Here is a 19211-nt window from a genome sequence, read left to right on the forward strand (position 1 = left end):
TAGATCTTTAATCCATTTCAATTTTGTTTAGTGCATGGCAAGAGATATAGGTCTAGTTTTAATCTTTGGAAAGTTGAAATGCAATTTTTCCAGCACCATTTATTAAAGAGGCTATCTTTCCTCCAATGAGGGTGTTTGGCTCCTTCATCGAAGATAAAATGGCTGAGTGTGTCTGGCGCTGTTTCTGCATCTTCTAATCTGTTCCACTGGTCCTCAGGTCTGTTTCTTTGCCAGTACCTTACTGCTTTTATCACAGTAGCTTTGTAGTATAGTTGCAGGTTGGGGATTGTGATACCCCCTGCCATGTCTCTGGTATCTAGAATTGCTTTTGCTATTCTGGGTCTCTTCTTGATCCAAATGGATTTTTGGATTGTTTTCTCAAGGTCCATGAAGTATGCTGCTGGGATTTCAATTGGAATTGCATTGAATCTATATAGCAGTTTTGGAAGTATGGCCATCTTCATTATATTAATCCTTCCTACCCAGGAGCAGGGGATGTCTGCCCATTTTCTGATATCATCTTCAATCTCTCTTTTCAGAGTGCTATAGTTTTCAGAGAAGAGGTCTTTGATTTCTTTCCTTAGGTTGATTCCTAGGTATTTCAGTTTTTTGGATGCTATTGTGAAAGGAATTATTTGCCCTATTTCTCTCTCAGTGAGTCTATTTGTGTAGAGGAAAGCTATTGATTTTTGTGTATTGACCTTGTAACCAGGTACTTGATTGAATTTGGTTATTAAGTCTAGAAGACTTTTGCTGTAGTTCTTGGGGTCTTCTATATAGAGTATCATGTCATCTGCAAATAATGACAATTTGAGTTCTTCATGTCCTATCTTTATTCCTTTTATTTCTTTCTCTTGTCTAATTGCCATGGCTAATGTTTCCAGAACTATATTGAACAAGAGTGGTAATAGTGGACATCCTTGTCTTGTTCCTGATTTTAGTGTGAAGGATTTCAGTTTTTGACCATTTAGTATGATATTGGCTGTTGGTTTTTCATAGATGGCTTCTATCAGTTTGAGGTAGAGACCATCTATTACAACTTTTTGTAGGGTTTTTATCATAAATGCATGTTGGATTTTGTCAAATGCTTTTTCTGTGTCTATAGAGATAATCATATGTTTTTTGTACTTGGCTCTATTGATATAGTGTATTACATTGATTGATTTGCATATGTTGAACCATCCCTGCATCCCTGGAATGAATCCCACTTGATCACAGTGTATGATCTTCTTGATGATCTTCTGTATTCTATTTGCCAGTATCTTATTAAGGATTTTTGCATCTATGTTCATTAGTGAGATTGGCCTATAGTTCTCCTTTTTGGTTGGGTCATTCTCTGCTTTGGGGATCAAGGTAATGCTTGCTTCCAGGAATTAATTTGGGAGTATTGCTTCCCTTTCAATTTCATTGAAGAGTTTAAATAGTAGTGGCAGTGGTTCCTCTCAAAATATCTTGTAGAATTCAACAGTGAAACCATCAGGGCCCAGGCTTTTCTTAGTTGTTAAGTTTTTAATTATATTTTCAATTTCATTGGTTGATATTGGGTTGTTTAGAATTTTTAGGTCTTCTTCGTTCAACTTTGGTAATTCATATGTATCTAGGAATCTGTCCATTTCTTCTATTTTCCATCTTATTGGCCTATAGGTTCTAGAAGTAGGTATTGATGACCCTCTGGATTTCTGATGGGTGTGTTGTAATTTCACCCTTTTCATTTCTAATTGCATGGATTTGGGCCTTTTCTTTCCTTTTTCTGATAAGGTTGGCTAAGGCTTTGCCAATTTTGTTGATTCTTTCGAAGAACTAACTCTTGGCTTCATTGATTTTTTTGTGTCATTTTCTTAGTCTCCATTACATTGACTTCTGCTCTGATCTTTATAATTTCCTCCCTTGTATAAGCTTTGGGTTTATCCTACTCTTCTTTTTCTATAAGCTTGAGGTTCAGCATCAGGTTGTTTAATTTGGCTTGTTCTGTTTTCCTAATATGTCTATTCCCTGCTATGAATTTCCCTCATAAGACTGCTTTCATTGTGTCCCATAGATTCTGATATGTTTTATTGTCATTTTCATTTAATTGAAGGAACTGTCTGATTTCTTTAATTTCCTCTGTGACCCATTGGTTATTCAGAAGTGTGTTGTTCAATTTCCACATGTTTATGAAATTTTTTGAGTTTCTTTTGCTATGGATCTCCAATTTCATCGCACTATGGTCTCATAATATACAGGGAATAACATCAATTCCTTTGCACTTACTTAAACATGTTCTATGTGTGAGTATGTGGTCTATTTTGGAGAATAATCCATGTGCAGCTGAGAAGAATGTGTATTCTGATTTTGTCGGGTGGCAGACTGTAAACATCTGTTAAGTTCATTTGTGCAAGAGTTCAATTGAATTCTAGTATTTCATTACTTATTTTTAGTCTAGTTGATCTATCTATTTGTGAGGGTGGGGTGTGGAGGTCCCCCACTACAATTGTATTAGTGCATATGTGACTTTTCATGTCCGTTAGTATTTGTTTTATATAGTTGGGTGCACTAGTGTTTGGTGCATAGATATTTATGATTGCCATCTCTTCCTCTTGGATTCTTCCCTTTACAAGGATGTAGTGTCCTTCTTCATCTCTCTTAATCAGTGTTGGTTTGAAATCTACTTGATCTACAAAGAGGATAGCTACTCCTGCTTTTTTTCAGGTTCCTGTCGCATGCAGTGTTCTTTTTCACCCTTTAACTTTCAGTCTATGCATTTCCTTTTGAATTAAGTGTGTTTCTTGTATGCAGCAGATTGTTGGATTTTGCTTCTTAACCCATTCTGCCAGTCTATTTCTTTTGATTGGTGAATTGAGACCATTAACGTTGATGGTTATAACTGAAACGTATTGACTTGTCATTGCCATGACTTTTTCTTTTGTTGGGTTTCCCCCTCTACATTTAATTTCTTGTCATGCCAGATGGGTTCATTCTGCTTTGCTTCCTGGGGTTGTGATCCTCAATGTCTGTTCCTAGGATATTGTGTAAAATTCTTTGGAGTGCTGGTTTGGTATTCACGAAGTTCCTAAGGTGTTCTTTGTCATGAAAGTATCTTATTTCTCCATCAGTTTTGAAAGATAATTTTGCAGGGTACATCAATCTGGGTTGGAGGCTGTTTTCTTTTAGGGCTTGGAATATGTCACTCCAAGCTCTTCTTGCCTTGATGATTTGTGTGGAGAAGTCTGCTGTGATTCCGATGGGCTTTCCTTTGTATGTGATTTGTTTCTTTTCTCTGACTGCTTAGAGAACTTTGTTCTTCTCTTGAGTTTCTGGAATCTTAACAATTATATGCCTATGTGTAGATTTCTTTTGATCAAGGCTATTTGGAGTCCTATATGCCTCACTTATCTGTATGTCAAGCTCTTTTCCCCTGCTTGGGAAGTTTTCTGCCATTATTTCTGTGAAGAGATATTTTATGTCATCTGCACTCTCTCCTGTTTTTTCATTGAGCCCAATCGGTCTTATGTTATTCTTTTTTCCATCATCTAGCAGCTGCTGGATTGATTTCTCAGGTTCCCTTATAATTTTGAAGCAATTTTTCTTTTCCTGGTTGCTAATTGCAATCTTATCTTCTATAACTGAAATCCTGTCCTCACATTGGCTCATTCTGCTGTGTAGACTTTCAATAGAGTTTTTCATGTCCTTGAAATCTATTTGTATCTGTTTTATGGATTCCATTTGTTTCCTATGTTGGGATCCCATCATGTTGCTCTGCACCTCTAGATTTATTAATCATATCTTGCACTAGGGGCACAATTTCTCCTGTTATCTGAGAAATTATTTCTAATTTCATTTTTTCCAGATCCCCTTTTGTTGCCATTTCAGTGGGTCCAGGTGGTTGAATATCAGAGTGTTCCATCTCATTTTGCTTTGGGGTTGCTGTAGGTGATCTGGAAGTCTGGTTTTGAGACTTATTTACATGTTTTCTCATTTTGACTGGCTGGGCAGGGGGTGGGGCTGTTGACAGCCATGCAGTTCACCTCCTCTGAGCTGGGAGAGGTGGGCCAAGGACTGGGAGTGGCGGTAGTGATGGTGGCCTGAAAACCCCCTCCTTTGGGCTTTGAGTGGCGGGATATTTGGTGGCCCAGAAGCCCCTTCCTCTGAACCAGGAGCCATGGGATGCCAACTCAGAAGCCCCTACCTCTGGGCCAGGAACGGTAGGATGGATGGCAGCCCAAAATCCCTTTCCTCTGGGCTGAGAGAGGTGGGAGGGATGGTGGCCAGGCAGTCCCTTCCTCTGGACCAGGAGCAGTGGGACAGTGGCTCAGAAGCCCCTACCTCTGGGAAGGAATTCTTTAAATGCTGAGAACTTGATTAGCTCCAGTACAGTGGTCTGGTGGTCTGGTGTCCTCTGCGTGTTTGTAGTGTGAAACCAGGTGGCTGTACAGAGAAGAGGCCAAAGGAGCGGGGGCAGGGTCCAGTGGATTGTTGCCAGGGCACAGGCTAATTCCATGTTTCCAGGGTGACCAGTGACCTTGGGACCGTGTCCGCAGACATGTCCGTCTGCAGTGGGCTGACTCGGTGTTCTCAGTGCGACTTCTCAAAATATGTTATATTTAAGTTGCACTAAAAATTCCATTTGTTGCAATCATTGATTCTTACCTATTAACGTATCTTGGCTTCATGATTGGCCATATAGCCATAATACCTTAACATTTCTATATAAAAATATAAAAACAATTGAATCATAAATCAAATAATTTTAGAAGTACATCTTTCTGCAATTCACATGTCTATAGATCATGACTTGTAGAACACATTAAAATTGATTCAAATATGTGTGGAAAGGCTCCTGCCTGTGCATAAGAGAAATGTTCAGCTAATCGTACTCTTTCAGTGGCAATGTAAGGCATAGCCCAAAGAGCAAGAGTCATGCCCAAACATGACTTCAATAAAACTCATTCTAGCATGAAGAAGAAAAAAGAAAGCTACATATACATAAGTTCAGTGTTTTCTCAAATTGTTTTCCAGAAAGAGAAGTTTGGTGTCAGGCTTTCCAGTTTAAGTAAAAATTCTGATGCTTGGCAATCTCTATTATTAACTGTTGGAATTTTTCAAAGTGCAATAAACAAGAACACTACTGATGCCTAATTTATGGCTTCTCTTTGCTTCCAAAAGCCATTGGATTAGTCCTCTCATTCATAGGAAAAACTTAAGTTCATCAGAAGTGGCTTGACTAGAATGTCTTTATTTTCAGTTCACTTTTAAAACATTCCTATACATACATCAAGAAGAACACTTCCTGGTTAAATTAAATTCAATAAAAATATACCTCCAGTTTAAGTTTTCCCTAATTAAATTAAACTTGTAATTCTGTCCACTTCTTTGATACATTTGTCATAATTCTAACTTTATCTCTTTATACAATAAATTTAGATAAAAATTTGAGTAGCTCCTCTAACTTGCTAAAACTGAACTAGTTGAACAGGTAAAAATCTTGGCTAAATGTTATGTCTTTAGAAATAAAACATGTAACAGAGTAGTTTTTAGTTGGAGAAAATAGATTCATACACATTTTTAATGGAGCTGAAATAATCACTTTCAATTTCACCACTTAGAGAAAACTCTAAAGTGAAAGCTTAAATGTTTTACTTAATGCGTGGCATAGGCTTTTTCCATAATAATAATTAGAAAACCATAATAAAATATAAATCAACTTTGCAAATATGTTAGTGATGCTTAACAATGTTTACAAATTGTCTATCAAAGTATGCTGAATCATCATGAACAGTCAACACTGATATGCAATTAGATAGTTTGGCAGAGAAAAGGGTAGACATTATTTCTATTGAATATAAAGCTCTGAGCTATGGTAAAGTCTTCCAAATTAAATGTTTCTCAATAACTTCACATTTTACTTTGTTCAGAAGCTTTTGTAAACAGAACTGTTTAGCTATATTTCTCTCATTATTAGTAAGAAAACACTTTGCACTAAACAAAGCATTAATATAAAAAAGCAAAATGTAGAAAAAAGTTGTATACATCCAGAACTGTTGAAAATAAGTTAATATATCAGCCTCATCTAATTTATACAGAAAAGAAGGTTATGCTTATTGACTTGATCATTTTGACAGCTTGGATTATTTAAGTTAAATAATTTATTTTTCTTTTTTAAAAAATTAGTGCATATTACACAGAATAACAGGTTTCATCTTGGCATAGTTAGTATGTTTAAATTTTAGTTGGATCCTTTCTACCACCCTGATCAGCTGCCTTACTGGAACTTTCCTGCCCCTTTCTAATCTAATAAATTCTACTTCCCTGCCATCTCTCTTTTCCTGTTTAGTTTAGATCATACATAAGATGGAAAATGTGGTATTTATCTGGCATATTTTGCTTAGCATTATATTTATGTGATTTACCCTAATAGTTGTGATCAACAACAATCAGGTACCAACCTGAAATATGGTAACAGCAGAAGCAAGAAGGTATCTCTCACCTTCTCTTCTTTTTCCCCCCTGAAAGGGGCCATAAAACCTGCTGTTTTTCCCCTGAAGTAGTTCATGAACCTTCATTCCACAGGCATAGTCCTCACATCCAGAGGAGAGGAAATCCATTTTCTCTGTAAACAGAGGGTCAAACAGAAGAATTTGAATCCAAACAGGTCTTGCTGACTCCTCCTAATTTATTAGGGAAGGGGACATCATCTAATGGTTAATAAACTAAGGAAAATTTCCTTGTTTGCTTTGGTCTTTATTTCTCAAGTCTCCTCTGTCATATAAAACTTATATTAAAAAAATGTGTATGCTTTTCTCCTGTCAATCTGTCATTGGCTATAGAGGTGTCAGCCACGAACTGTGTAGTAGGTGAGGAAATGATATTGTATTTTCTCCCTTATAGTTCCATGTATCAGTAGTTAGCATCTTTATTGTTGAATTATATTCTCCTGCATAAATATATCAAGATATTTTTATCCTTCTGCTGATGAATATTTTTCAATTTTTGTTTATTGTGAATAATATAGCTGCTATAAACATTATCATAGAAGCTGTTTTATTAGTATAAGATTTCATTTTTGAGCGGTAAACTCTTAGAAATTGAATTGCTAGAAAATATTCTTAGCTGATCAAGAAACAAAAGTTATTTTTCTACAGTAGTTGCACTGTTTTATACCTCCCACATCAATTTCTTAGAGTTCTAATTACCAACACTTTTAGTCCTAGCCATTTGGATGGGTGGAAAGTGATATCTTATGGAAATTTTAATTTAAATTTCCCTAATGACTAATAAAATTGAGCAATTTTCTGGTGTTTGTTATCTACTTGAAGGCTTTTCAGTTTGAATTCTTGCCCATTTTTTAAAAGAGTACTTTTTATTTTAGAATTGAATTATAGGAGTCATTTCTTTAGTACTTATTTCATATATATAAATATATATATGAATATATATAATATATATATTCATATCTTTATGTACTCCTAAAATATACTAGGCACTTTTCATCGGCTATATATGCACTGTGAATATTTTCTTACAGTTTGTAGCTTAATTTTTCATTTATTTTAATTATATGTTTTAATGAACAGAAGTTGTTGTTTTGATAAAGTATAATTTATAAATATTTTTCTGTGTAGTTTATGTTTTCTGAGTCTTAGTTAAGAAATCTTCCACTCAAAATTTCTTTCCTTAAAAAAACAAAAACTCTTTCATATGTTTTGTCTATGTAGCTTCACATTTGGGTCTGTGATCCTTCTAGGGCTGGTCTGGAACTTAAAATCCTCCTGTCTCAGCCTCCTAAAGTGCTTAACAGACACACACCATTATGCGTACTTATGATCCTTCTTGAAGTGAATGCGTCAGTGAGGTAAAGGGGGTCAAAGTTTTAATTTATGCTTTTGTTTTGTTTTTATGTATAAATTTCCAGTTGTTGAGAAAATTTTTATTGTTTCATAGACCTGCTTTGTTACCTTTGTGAAAAATTCATTTGATGTGTACATATATGTATCATTGTATTTCTAGACTTTCCATTCTATTTTATTAACCAAATTATCTCTTCTTTTTCTGATGTCATATTGTCCTGTATACTGTAGCTTTATAGTAAGTCAAGTCAGAAAGTGTAAGTCCACTCATGTCAAACATCAAGTTGTCTTGGCTATTCTGGGATCTTTACAATTTTCTGTAAGTTCTGAAGCCAGACTCCATATTTATATAAAAATACCAATTGGATTTTCACAGGAAATTTCTGAAACCTATAAGAAGCTTTTGAAGAACTAATTTCTTAACAATGTTTTTATAATATTCTCTCTTGGTTCTTATTTTTCACCCTTGCCCAGCCCTCCCTTCAACCCCTCCATTCCTCCCTATTTACAAAGATTTTGTTCCTATTTTTCCATTTTCTCATATTAATCCCATTCCCTTCTATCCTTTTCCCTAGCCCTCCCACTTCCTTCCCCTTTGCCCCTTTCTTCCTATTTCACATTACCTATTATACATTTTAGTCCTTATTTACACTTTCAGTTTCTCACACCAGAGAAACTATTTGGTATTTATACATGTGTGTCCTATTTATTTCACTTAAGAGTATCTCCTCAATGTGCATCCACTTAGCTATAAATGTCTCTAATTTCTCATTTTTATGGCTGAGTAGTACTCCATTTTATAAAAAAGCCACATTTTCTTTATAATATATGGAAGTTTCTGTTTTTGAATTCATTTTTCTTTCACAGATGTAGAGCTCTTCTATTTCTTCTTGTGAATAGAATATATTCAGAAATCATATTGTTTTTCATGGCTCTGCAAATAGAAATTTCAAATGTGGCAAGATAAAGCTTGCATACAGCCTAGCACTTTCCAGGAGGGTGCTGTGAGGTAGTTGAATGTTTGAGCACTGCATTTTTTGATGAAGAGGTAGGAGAAGGTAAGACTCAAACACATCTTTGGATTCTCTGACACACAACTTACTTAAAGCAAGATTTCATTCCTGTGGGGAGACTAAAACTAATTAAAGAAACAGTCGGAGGCTTAGTTACAGCAAATGAGCAAATACAACAGAGGTTTAAAAAAAAAAAATCCGTATTGATGCTTGTGTGAATTGGAACACAGAATTTAGACAATACCTAACCTGTCTTCAGGAATAGGAAGAACTAAGCAATCATACACATTGTATGATTCCATATATATTACATTGTATAAATAAAGCAGTATAGAGAAAGGGAATGGATAATGGATCGTTTGCAATGGTGTTAAGGAAATGAGAGGAGAAAGCATTAAAAGACAGCCGTAGGGAGTTCCTTTGTCCAGATGTAACGATGTAAGAATGGTGCTTTAGCTTGATTATACTGATGGTCATATGAATATATACACATCATAAAATGCCCATGGGGACACAGGGAATAAAAAATGAATGCATGCAAAATATGAGTCAGACCTGTAATCTAGTTCAGTATCCTATACTTATCTATTTTCTAGTGTTGATAATGCAGTGAAGTTATGTAAGATGAGACCATTAGTGGAAACCTAGAGATGGGTACAAAAAATTGCTCAGTATTATTTTTGCAGTTTAATGTGTCTATTATTTTAACATAAATATTTAAGAAAACTAAAAGATAAATGAAATGGAGGATGTGTTGATTCATGCAATTTAAGTGACCAAGGGAATGGCAATATCAAATTTTTATATGTCATTAGGCACATTTTTAGAATATATTAAATTCCATTCTCATTCACATTGCCTCTGTCAGAGGTTTCATGCAAAGGCAAAACTTTGCAGAGTCAAGCACAGTTTTCATGTGAGCATCTTCCAGTGACTCAAAAATCTTATATCTAAATGTCATTAGCCAAAATTGGTACATGTATCATGTTTAAAGCTATAGCAGGGGCCATGCCCACTCCATGTAGTTGAGCATTGTGAATTTAGACTCTTCAATGGATCATTCCTCAAATGTAAATAAAGTGCTGCTACCAAAAGAGAAAAGAATAGGAGCTTGGTGTCCTGCAAATAGTCATCCACCAGGAGGGCATGACAGTACTGGGAGCTCATTTCAGTCATTTTAGATAACTAATAGAAAATAAGAGGCTCACTAATATAGAATGCACTGAACAGTCAACTAGAAATTTTTAAAATGCTGACTTATTTAAAATAGTTTTATAAAGTGTATGGCATTTGAGAAGTTAGAAACTAACGCACTGAGATTGAAGATGCTTTCCACTGGTTCATTAAGCATATATAAAATAAACTTTCAGGAGCTACATAAAATAAGTCTAATGTTTATTCTATTGTAACCACTGCTACAAGATTCAAGAAATCCAAAGGACATTCCAATTACAGATTTCTTCATCATCATCTTTTAGTTGCTTTGTTTCACTCAAGAACCTCATTTCAAGTGTGAACAAGATAATCCAAATTTCTGTGGACCATCTCAATCCAAAGCATTGATTGAGCTTCTGTTACAACTCTGATATCAATGTTTTTAAATATTTCAGGTCTAAGGTGTTTTTGTCTTTCCCTTCCATTTCTGCTTCGAAGCTATCTGCCTCCAACTTCTGTTCTTGTCCTCCTTAGCTCAAGGTTTCCTGCCTCGCAGAGAATATTTTTCCTTTCCTCTCCTATTTGTCTGATGGATGAAATTTTTGTCACTTCCAAAAGGAAAAGTATTTTTAATTAGACCTATTATCCTTAGTGGCATTTAGCAATACTATACCCTCCTAGACTCAGAAAAGACATACTCAGGGTGATCAAAATTTGTTAATTTGATCAAGGCACTAACAATGAATTAGAATAAACCAAACAAGAAACTAAGGTTAAAAAAAACATAGGGCAATAAAACTAAAGGACTGTACACTGAATCCTTGGTTATTATGAGCACCTGTCATCTAATTTGGATTGCATCCCATTCTCTCCTTTTCATTATTTTGCAGATACAGAAATCATATTTGTTAGCACTTAAAATAGTTAGAAGTACACAGAAAAAAGGTCAGAAACTCAATTAGAATAGCTGCGAAACAAAAATGGAAAAATCATTAGCTTTCTTAGAAAACTCAGAACTACAAAAGAACCAGGTATTATCCTAAAAAATAAAATACAGAATTCTAGTGTCACCATAACTCAGTGTTTTCTCTCACTTCTTAGTTTTCTCCTCTTTTATTCTTTCCTTTTTTATTTCATGGGTTATCTCTTCCCATAAAAGTTAATTCCTTTAAGATACTGAAGGCTTAAACCAAGAAGCTTTTAGGAATGTCTTTTTATTACAACCAGAGAGTAATTGCCCCTTTCCCCTTTTCTCTAATTCAAACAAATCCTTGGGGAATAGAGGTTACTTTGCTGCACTGGAGTCATGAGAGGCAATGAATTGGATTTTCAGATCCTCTCATTTCCTAGATATAACATGAGAGAGTGTTTTCTGGAAATTGGAGGGGTATTCTATAGGTTAACAATTGTGCATGCTTGCTTGTCTGTATTTCTTTATCTTCCAGTTCTATACCACAACTATGTAAATATTCCTATTTCATGCCATGCTTTCTATATTGGCATGGATAAAAATAATATTTTCCAAAGGCAGGGGTTTATCTGAAGGCAGCAGTGTTGCACAATCAAGAGACTGATCTTTCTTTTGAGCCCAGAGCTCTCATTCCTTGCATCTTCTACCATGTTCTCAGAAAACAGAATGCTTACCAATGAAGCCATCCTAGTGATTATACCTACCTGGGTCTGTCTACTCAACATAGATAGTTTAGGTCTAACTCTAGGACTCTTGCTATATAAAATTAAAAGATTATATAATATTTACATACATGAAATGTTCATTGTGAGGAATTTAAAAAGGATTAGGTATAAACCATATAATCCATTAAAAATATGAATCATATGTTGTTCAGCTATTTCAAATGGAATTAGGATTGCAGGTGAGGTCTATCACTATAGGACTTGTAGCTGCACATTGTTGGAAATGCATCATAGAGCAAATCTCTGGTTTCTTTTTCCTCTCAAGACTATTAGGTCTGTGAGAAGGAACTGGAAGACAATTGTGAAAAGTATGAAGTGTTCTTTGAAAATAAACAGAAAGACTGCAGTTATTTTAAAAAGTTTATTATGATAAGTTGATCTATAGCCACAGGTTTTACCCCTACTTCATGTAGCCAGCCATACACCATCCATGGAAATCAGAAATGATGAAAGTTATTCAAATCCACAACAAGAAAGGAACTCGGACACATTTCCTTACCTTTGATGTATAAAAATTCCAGTTCTCAATGTCAGTTTTTCTTCATATTCATAAATACCATGAGTTAATGTACATCACAAAGTTTTGTACTGACAAAAGCTTCAATATGAAAAATTGTAAATTATTTCCTTTTCAATGTCCAAGCTCATCCTGCATTGTAAGGCATTATTCTCATTTACATCATTCCAACATTCCTTCCTGAGCTACACAGAAACTAGTGACCATTTTTACATTGAGAATTCTAGAATTAAAACCACTAAAGGACATGAGCAGATTTATATTTGAGAAAGTGGCTACTAATACATCTTGGAAGGTAGCAACATGAGAAGCAGGCAATGAGAGTACTGGACTGCTGCAGTAATTCTTCACAGAGATCATAAAGCCCAGGCCAGAGGCAGCAGCAATAGTAATGGATGGTGGAAGGTAAATAGATAGTATAAAACTCGAGCTGCAAACAAAGAATGTTTTTTTAATCACCCAAAGTTCACTATAGATTAATGAGGATTTAAATTAATATTTATTGTACAATTACCTCCCCCAGGCCTCCTTTGTTGACTCTAAAGATACAGTTATAAACAAAATATTTCTTTAAATTCCTGTTTTCATGAAACTTGCATTTTGGTGAAGAGTATGAAGAGAAAAACAATAATAATGAGTATAATGTAAAGACATTTAGTATTGATAAATTTTAGAAGGGATAACAAAATATTAGAGCATTAGATATGTCAAGGTTGGAAAGTACAAGTGTTACCAAAAGAATACTTTACTGAGAAAGTGGATTTCCTAAAGGAAATGAGACCTAGCATTTTTTTTTGTTTTTTTAACATTCACTATAGTTTTTATTCATCTTGACTTTACTGTATCATTCATTATATTTTTCATTCACCTTAATTTTACACATATACATATGTATATAGATTATATCATATATATTTATGCTACATATAATATTTTAAGAAGTTCTTATATTAGTATATGCGCTATTAAATTAATTGAAGAAGTGGGCACAATATATCAAATTCTATATGCTAGATAATATAGATAATTCTATATGCTAGATAATGGTTTAGAGGGGAACAATTAATGAATATCAATAGCTGTGTGCCAGATGCCTTTTATCACTACTAGGGATCAAACCCAAAACATTAGACATTATAGGCAAGAGCTCCAGCACTGAGTTATATCTCCAATCCCACACTCTTTAAATATATCTAATCAAGTGTTGATTATTCACCTCTGTTGCTATACACTGGAGAAGGTCCTTAAAATGGCAAATCATCTACTCCTTGAAAATTGGTGAAACTTACCAGGAAAAATGTGGATGATAGATAGATAGATAGATAGACAGACAGACAGAAGGAGAAATGCATATCTAACACATGCAGCCATGCCCCATTTAACAAGAAGGATGCACTGCGAGAAATACATTTTTAGGTGTTTTCATCATTGTTGAAACTCAGAGAGTGTACTTACACACAATTAGATGGTGTAGCCTATTATGCAGCTAGGCTATATAGTATATCCTAGTCCTTCCAGGCTATGAACATTTACATGTTATTGAACTAAAAATTGTAGGCAGCTTTAACAGAATGGCATTTTTGTATGTAAACATAGAAACTGTACAGAGAAAAAATTAAGCAATGTGACTTTTTCAGTTTTATCATAATCTTATGGGACCACCATTGTGTATGCAGTCCATCACTGACCAAAACACCATTGAGAAGCTACTGTATGCAAGACCTAGCATTTATAAATAAAAAGAACTTTCAGCAAAGGAACTGTCTCTGGGCAGGAAAGTAATGTTTCCCGGAAAGTCAACACAACAGAAGAATAAAAGAGGTGAGATAATAAAGGGATATAGGCTTGCAGGTTCACACAGAACTGCATGTTGACTGTGGTTACACTTTTTTTTTTCATTTTTTTTTTGTTCAGAAGCTGGAAAAGCAATGGGATCATTTGAACAACTTAAATCTTCATTAATCTACAGTGCACTTTGAGTGATTTAAAAAAATCATTTGAACATAAGATCGGCATGATCTAACTTTTAATAGGATTGCATCAACTGGTGTGTTAACAATAGAATAAAGGTGAAAGAGACTAAGTTAGAAGAAGGTCCAGTGATTAGGTAGCTATTGGAATAATCCAGGTGATTCCACCAGGAAAATAATGGTGGGGTAAAAAATGGTTAGATTTTGAATATATTTTGTAGGTAGAGTTAATAAGATTTTCAAACTCATCTGTACATCTGTACAATTACTTTATTTTTCTCACATAACTTTTATTGTGTATTTATAAACCCACATTGTTAAAATATGCTATTCCTTGGATTCAATTTAAAGATAATTGAACCTTTCTTCTGACTTACTTAACTAACTTTTGTGCTTTTTTATTACTGAGAATTTTGAAAGGTTTTTTAGTTTAATCATCAGATATTTAAAGTTCTTATGTGATAAAATACTTTTGACATGTTGGTTCATTATATTGGGTTTTTTTGTTTGTTTGTTCTGGTACCAGGGATCGAACTCGGGTCCTTGCACTTGCGGGGCAGACAGCCGAACTACTGAGCTAAATCCCAGCCCCTTATACTTTTTTTTTTTAATTCAGTTTACATATATGGCATTCACTTATACACTTTCTTGTTGTCACATTTAAATCTTAGCAAGAGAAAAAAACGCATGGAAAAATGTGCCTAGCTAATCTGAAATCAAGGCCTCTTCAAGAGCACTTTAGATGCATGTTTAAATTATCCCTATGTTGTACTGCCCTATTTTCAATCTTATCTAACAAGTTGCTTTTGCACTACATATTTTGAATTATTGACAAACATAAAAGTTTTATCACCAGAACACTGATTCTTCAGGCTGTTTTGCTGCATTGGTGTCAATTTTACACATCATTTTATTTGAAACTGCTAGACTTCATCAAGACACAATGTGTTAAATATGCTAAAACATATCCCTATACATAAAACATGAGTTTTCACACAGAGACTCAAGGATTGTAGTGTCCTTATGAGTCTATGTCCTAAAAGCACAGTAACTCTGATAAATCCCATTTTGCACAATTCCTATTAAAACTAAAAGGTGCACCTATAATTGTATTTGATGCTTAAAAGAATATCTTATAAAAAAGACTTCTGTTTTTTCTAGATAGTGAAGTAAACAGAATCCACTGATTAAATTTTTACGCAGGTATTGGTTGCAAGAATTTTCCACAGACTAGTTATGGCTCTGGTTCTATATATTTTGACCTTGTTTCTTCTCCACTGTCTATATACTTCTGCTGCTAGGAGATATAGCACATTTCTTTTTCAATATTACCTCTGACACACACCTTTGAAAGTCAATATACTGCACCTGGTAAGCCAATGTGATGAGTGAGAGACATCATTCTGAAAAGTATTTTAACTATGGGAAATAACATCTTACTATACACAGAAATGATAAATCAAATTAAAATTTACTTCTAAACCCAATTCAATGTCAATACAACTCAATTTCTCTTTGTCCAGTTTGATTAAAAAATAATGTCTATGAGCCTATGATCACTTAAAGTTCAAGTATAATATGTGGAATGTGACAAATGGAAGATCAGAATAATATGTATGGAATTGTAAACATATTAAGATAGTAGAATATAATTGTAATACATGCAAAAAGTGAGTTCATGCACTGTTTCTGGTTCATGCTATAGGTTTGTGTTTTACAAATACAAGAATTCTGATAAAATGTATTTTCTGTGTTTACAGAAAAGGGAAAAATTATATATTCATAATTATGGTGCTGGGCCTACAGGAAATGTGCATATTGTGATGATCTCTCTGCTTCTGAACCTTATGACTCCAGACAAAACAGTACGGCAGACAAAAGGGGAACACTTGGAAGTTTCTAAATCTGTCTAGTGTTTCAACCTGACTGGGATCAGAGAAACTATCTGGACACAAGATCCCAAGCCCAAACACTAGTGTGGTCTTTCCCTTAAGGCATGCCAATGCATCCACCACACCCCTCTTCCATCTGTGTGGTAAACCAGATGTCAGGGAAGCTTTGAGAGTAATGTCTATAAAATCAATCTTAGATCATATGGGTAACTCCACTTCAAGGATGATAGCTGGTCCTGGAAATTACTGGCCCTTCTCTTTGTATAGGATCACATGAGATCGGGTCACTAAAATGGTACTGATATGTGAAGTTTTCGTGGCTCTCATTGATATCAGATATATCAGACAGAAAATAGTTCAGGACTCTGAATTTCCAACTAGATGCCACTGATCCTTGCTGATATTTGTGCATGTGGACCTGAGTGTCAAGTTTACTTTCTGAGTTTCAACTGTATCTTGCTTCTTCTTTTCATAGAATTTTTTTGATATTTTTTGTTACATATAAATATGATTCTATATTGGCTAACTGTATTTCACTTAAAAAATGTTTTCTTATTTTGAGTGCCTTTAATTTGTAAAATGGTTTCATAATATCTAGTGCTTACACTCATAAATATGGCATATGTTTTCCATAGTATGTTATTTAGTAAATTTTTAGACTGTTTTCAGATTCTTAATAAATTTACTATACCTACTATGAATAGGATCTTATAATTATTATATTTTCTGATTATCCTGCTAACTAAGGAAGCTATTTGTTTTTGTGTAATAAACATATCTAACCACTTTGCTAAAATCTTTGATTGATTCTGATATCCTCTCATTTAATTAATTTTATTTTGTGTGCTGATGAATATTATATAGAAATGACAGATTTATCATATTTCTTCTGCTTATTACATTGTCTGAGATATCAATAAAAATTAACTATTTTATTAATCTCATAAACATTATATTTGAATCTTGCAACAGACCTCCCCCCCCATTAAGTTTATTGGTACATTTTAGGTATAAAATACAGCTATATTCATCATTGGGATCTTGTACCGTTACATGAGTCTCTTGGTTCTTATTTTTTTCCCCTTCCTTTGCCCTCCCTTCACCCCCTCCACCATTCCCTATTTGCAAAGACCTTGTTTCCATTTTTTTTCCTCTTCTCATATTTTTTCCTTTCCCTTTTTGCCCTTTCCCTACCCCTCCCAATTCCCCTGCTCTTTTAGACCTTTTCTTCCTGTTACACAATATCAATTATACATTTTTAAAATTACAATATTAAGATCTAGGAGACATTACCACAGATTTTACAGAATTTAAAAGGATATAGAAAGCATATTACAAAAATCTTTTTTGAAATAAATTTAATAACTTCTAAGAAGTACCTTGGAAGACAAATTAATGAAACTAACTCTGGAGGAAATATAAAATTTGAATAGCACCTATTAAAGAAAGTACATTCCTAGCTTGAAAACCTACCTATATGACAACAGCAGGCTCATAAACATTTTAACTTATAAATTATATCAAGCAATTAAAGCAGAAAAAAGAAGGAACACTTCTCCCCTCATTTTAAGAACTCAACATTGTGCTAATCCTAAAACTGGATAAAGATAATAGAAGAAAAAAGTATGAACATAGATAGAAACTTGTTCAACAAAACAAACTCTTAGAAGTCAGCTCTGGCAGGATGTAGAAAGTGGTTTTGTTATAGGTATGGGAGTGTTGGTTCAGCATTGAAAGATCCACCCCCAAAAGTCATCATTTTAACAGAGGAAAGGAAAAAGCCATATGATCCTGTCACTAGTTGGAGAAAAAGTATTGGACTAAATTCTACAGCTGTTCATGGTAAAAGCTATCAGGAGACTAGAAGTCGGCCGGGGATTTAGCTCAGTGATTCTGCTGCTTGCCTCACAAGTGTAAAGTCCCAAGTTCGATCCCTGGTACAAAAAAAAAAAAAAAAAAATTCAGAGACTAGAAGTAGAACAAACTTCTCAAAAGATTAAAGACACGTACTCCATACTTCCAACGAGAATGCCTTATATGAATGGAGAAGATACAAAGTTCTCTCCTTAAGGTAGGGAACAAGGGCAGATATGCTTACTCTTTATCTGTCCATTAAACTTTGAAACCTAGTTCCCACCAAAATAGTCTGGCAATAAAATGACACAACTAGGATAGGATTGGCATGGCAGAAGAAAAATCTTTATATGTAGATGAAATGATCATCTACAGAGAAAATACTAAGAAATCTCTAGGAGCCCACAGAATTGTACTTGAATTTAGCAGGATTAGAAAACACAAGGTATATATAAAATTTCAGGTCTGTGTATACTTGCTATAACTGAAGAATTGGATATTGAAATTTAAAAGTTATGTAGGAGTACAAAGGCCCTAGAAAAGTTAAAAACAAAAACAAAACCAAAAACAGTGTTGGAAGACATTTAGTACCTAATTTTAAGACCTCTTCTAAAGCTACAGTAATCAAGGCAGTGTTGGTGTAAGGAAAGACATATAGATCATTGGAATAAAACAGAGAATTGAGAAATAGAACCACACATATATGGTCCACTGAGTTTTGAAAGATTATTTAACATTGGCATTTTATAGAATATAAACTCAATTTAAGAGTCGAGGAAGAGATAGTGTTTTCAGAAAACGGCACTAGAACACCTGGTATCTGTATATAAAAAATTAACCTTAACCCTTTTTTCCATACATGAAAATAACTTGAAGGGATCTATGAACCTAAATAAGAAAGCCTAAAAGTATAAAACTTTAAGAAGAAATTATAAGGGAAAATATTTATGAATTCAGGGTAGGCAAGAACTACCTAGGATACAAAAAACATGATGCATAAAAGAAAAAAATTGATAAATGCGACTCCATCAAAATTTAGAACTTTAAATGACATCATTAAAATGAAGAGTAGTCCTTAAACAGACCATATTTACAATGCATATAACCTATGACCAAAATATATAAAGAACTCTTACAGCTCATTAATAGACAACCCAATTAAAATGTGGACATAAGAAGATGATAAATAGCCAGTATAGCACAAGGTATGGTGTGCAACTCTAGAATCAGAAAAATACTAATCAGTACAATAAGAAAATTGAATGATGCACTCATTAGGGAGATGAAGTTAA

At 34.1% G+C, this 19211-nt stretch overlaps 1 non-coding gene across 1 annotated transcript; it reads left to right on the forward strand.

Annotated features, from left to right (window-relative positions):
- Positions 1-11864: 11864 nt before the first annotated feature.
- LOC147823551 (small nucleolar RNA SNORA18) lies at positions 11865-11987 on the forward strand. Its single transcript, XR_015443683.1, has one exon. It is a non-coding gene; the product is annotated as a small nucleolar RNA SNORA18 (small nucleolar RNA).
- Positions 11988-19211: the final 7224 nt, after the last annotated feature.

The sequence above is a fragment of the Heterocephalus glaber genome, unplaced genomic scaffold (genome assembly GCF_053883595.1).
Source record: "Heterocephalus glaber isolate CG9 unplaced genomic scaffold, H.glaber_assembly_v1.0 deba00001572, whole genome shotgun sequence".
In the NCBI taxonomy this organism is placed as follows: Eukaryota; Metazoa; Chordata; class Mammalia; order Rodentia; family Bathyergidae; genus Heterocephalus; species Heterocephalus glaber.